Source organism: Mesoplodon bidens, assembly GCF_964165515.1.
Source record: "Mesoplodon bidens genome assembly, chromosome: 1".
Taxonomy (NCBI): domain Eukaryota; kingdom Metazoa; phylum Chordata; class Mammalia; order Artiodactyla; family Ziphiidae; genus Mesoplodon; species Mesoplodon bidens.
In genome coordinates this window covers 221,296,553-221,300,295 of record NC_138176.1, presented here as the reverse complement: position 1 = coordinate 221,300,295, position 3,743 = coordinate 221,296,553, and positions in this window count along the sequence as shown.

Here is a 3,743-nt window from a genome sequence, read left to right as displayed (position 1 = left end):
TGTGTTCACCACATTCTTCTATTCATTGAGTACGAACTTTAAGCTGTAAGAATAATCTCCTGTCCTCCACCCCTACCCCACCAGTGGAACTCAGTGAAGCTATTTTCTTTTTGGGTGGGAAAAAAAATATTTTTTTTTCTAAATTGGGCTGTGTGCAGAATAAAGGCCGCCCACCACGGCCCCGGACAGCCCTGGCTGCATGAAATGTGCACCAAGGCTTGCTCTTATTTACACTTATTTACATATCAAGCCAGATCTCCATGGCTGCCTGCCCGGAAGCCCTATTTTTAATTGTTTGACGCTCCAGCCACCCCCTCTGACCCTTCCTGGCACTTTTCTGAGGATTTCTGGCCACGGCTGGCTCGTGAGGGAAGGCCCCCAACCAAACCAGAGGCCCCCAAATTCAGCATCTTTAAGCCCCTTTCCAAGGGGATTCTCCACGCAGGCCAGGGGTGGCCCCCTATGGCGTGGAGGGGATTTGGGCCGTGGCCCGGGGGTGGTGGGTCGAGCGGGGGTGGTCAGCGGCATCCCGTGTGGACAAAAGGACAGAAGACAGGGGTAGCAGCTGCCTGTGGGCTCTCCAGCTTCCTTCTCTAGCTGTGCTTCTGGAAGGATCAGGAATAGTTCCAAGCGAAAGCAAAGGGCTTGCCCTGAAATTTAGACTGGGCTGCCGGTGGTTTTCTTTCCCCCCTCTTTCTACAAACAGCATTTCCTAGACAGAGCAATAAAATATATATTTATAAATATTTTCCAAGAGTGCCCTCTAGTGGAAATCTGAAGGCAGTGGCACGTTTTACAAATTGAAGTGACTTGGCTCCCAAACTCCTGAATAAACATAAAGCACCTTCCACCCAGACCTTCTTCACACGTGACCTGAAAACAGATCCAGTTTCTTCCACGAGTCCACAAAATGTCACATGGCCTTGATTGGAAATGAAGGCTGCCTTAAGTCTTTAAAAGGAAATGGCGCTCCACTTTTAGAACTGGAAATTACACACAGTGTTCAGGAACTTTCCGTGCAGGGAAGTGTGTGGAAGGGGACAATGGGAGAGATCCCCGGGTTGTATTCCTAGGCTGCGCCTGGGTTGCTGGCCGACGGCTTTTATTTTGGCTGCGGAGGGAGCCAAGGCTGCAGTAACGTCCAGCCCCAAAGGCCACACACACTGCTGGGTTTCTACCTTGGAGGATGTGGGACAATGAGTCATTTGTGCCTCTTCCTGGCCAAGGTCAGCTTTCCCACTGGAACCAAGCAGCCTGGCGCAGAGCCCGAGCCGTCTGGAGCCTTCCACTGGTGCCGAGCCCAGGAGCGGGCGTGGCCCCCGCCTGCTCCCCCCAGAGGGTCCCAGTTCAGGTCCGAGGCAGCCCTTGTCCACGTCATAAAACCCCATTCACGCGGCTCAGTTTAGCATGAAGGGCCCCCTGGCGGAGGCCTGAGGAAATCGCCGGCCCTAAAGAAAGCTTCCCTGGCAGAATTTTGTGCGGAGGAAACTCAAAGGGCTTCTGACCATTCCCATTCCCTTTCTGGTCCGCTTTCCAGAGTCAATGAACTTTTCTCCGTTTGGATGGATTATAATTCATCTTGCAACCATTGCCACCACGAGTAGTAATAAAATAGCTGCTTTCCTTCCTTTCCCCATACAAGAAGCATATTTGAGCACCTACTGGGCACCAGGCACTCTGTTCTAGACTCTGACCACCCAGACAGACAAGGTCCTGATCTCATGAAAATTACAGTGTAATTTGGAGGTAGATGATACACAAGCAAATATATCATTTTGAGGCTCTGAAGGAAACTAAGAGAGTGTAATGAATACCTGGGGGAGGGGGTGTCGCGAGATGAAGCATTTGGGCAGACTGCTCCGAGAAGGTTACATGAAGCATCTATTATGTGCCAGCTGTTTGCTGTGTCAGAGGTTAAGGATACAAAGATAAAAAGACAATGCCATCTGTATCTTCAAAGAGCTCTGAGCGCAACGGTGAAATAATAATTCCATAGGATTCAAACAGTGAGATTTCACAATAGCCCTAAGATCTATTGCTCAGGATAAATCTGCCCAGTAAATTGTGTCAGCCTCATTTTACAGATGTGTAAGTCTGAAAGGACTGGCCAGATGTCGTCGAGTTCATCAGTAGCACTGTCAAGTCTGGAGTTGAGGCCCGTCTTTCTCCCAAATAGTGTCTATCTTTCTTTCCCTATGTCCTGTTTCTTGGTGGAAATGGGGAGGTAAACAATGAGATCCCAAAGTCTCTCCCAGCCCGAAGGTTTCAAATGGGCATCCCGCACCGACTGAAGTGGGCTCACAGTACGCGGCTCCCTGTCTCTCAGCATCTGCTGCAGGACTCCCGCCAGAGTAGAGGAAGGACCCAGACCATACACTGGTTCTAGCTCCAATCAAACGTGTTGCTTCTCTGGCTCTTGACAGTGGTACACAAGTCTGGAGGTTGATGTCAGACTCCCTCGACCTCGGTGCTGCAGAGATGCTGAGGAGAGGCTCTTCCACCAAACTAACTCAGATCCAAGTCCACACCCGGGGACCCTCCTTAGCTTCCCTTCACGTGGCTTCTCTCATCCAGCAGCCAAAGGGACAGGTTTCCTGCCTCTGAGTCAAAAGGTCACTCAGCACTTCTGCCGAACTCATCACTGACCGGACCTTAAGCAGGAAGAGGAAGAAAGAAAAGTCCACCGGAAGTGACCCTTGTCTATTCCTCAGTTGCTGGTGGGGAAAGATTAATGACCCACAGCGGGCTGCCTGCCGATGGTGGCATGATGGTTTGAGCCTCTTCTCTGAAAGCCATGTTGTCACACCAGGGCTCCTGGGAGAAGAGAGGAAGACAACTGGGCCAACTCCTTGGGTGGTAGGGTTGTTGATTTGCTGTCAACTAAACAACCCCCACCCAGAGTCCAACATCTGTGCGTCTGCTTGCGCTGGCACAACAAGAGACAAACGTGCCCCCGAGACCATGGCTCTTGGAGGGCTGGGAGGTAACTCCTCTGCACAGATGCCCTACATGGCCTAATTATATGGCTGGTTTCTATTACAGAAATGCTGTGCTTTACTCACTATCCTTTCATGTAGTAAATCTATATTCAGTTTCTGCTCTGTGCCAGGCACTGTGCTAGATGCCAGGGGATACAGCAGAAAATAAACACACAAGAGTTTGTGGAGTTTATATCCATCAGAATCTAAAGCAGCAGTTCTCAGCCCTGGCAGTCCATTGGAGTCACCTGGAAAGCTTTAAAAAATACGGACGTGGGTCCTACTCCTAAGAAGTCTGATTTAATTGGACTGGGATCCTGATGTCAGTGTTTATGTCTGAAGGATTTGGGTCCAGATGGAAGGGTCTCTGAGGGTCTGCGGAGAAGTGTCTAGTCTTTCCAGTTGTGCAGTGAATCAGCCTCCCTCCTGGGTTACTTGTGAAGCTGGACCTTTCCCCTACTGCCAGGCTGTGGGAGGGGAAAGCAAGAGCACACTCGGGCTCTGTGTCTCCTCCAGAAGTTCACTACATCTGTGTGTTTTACTTCTATTTCTTAGTTTCCCACATCGGGAGTCTTTTCTTCTGAAACTAGGACCTTGCCAGTTCAGGTCCTGAAATCTGGATTCAGAGATGCACAGCCTTTGCCTTCTATCATCCCGGGCTGCAAATCAACTGCCTCTGACTTTTCCCCTTCTCACTGACTTCCTTTTCTTTGTTGCTTGATTCCGATCTCTTTTTGTCTCCCCCTCTTAGATCCGGGAGCCTTC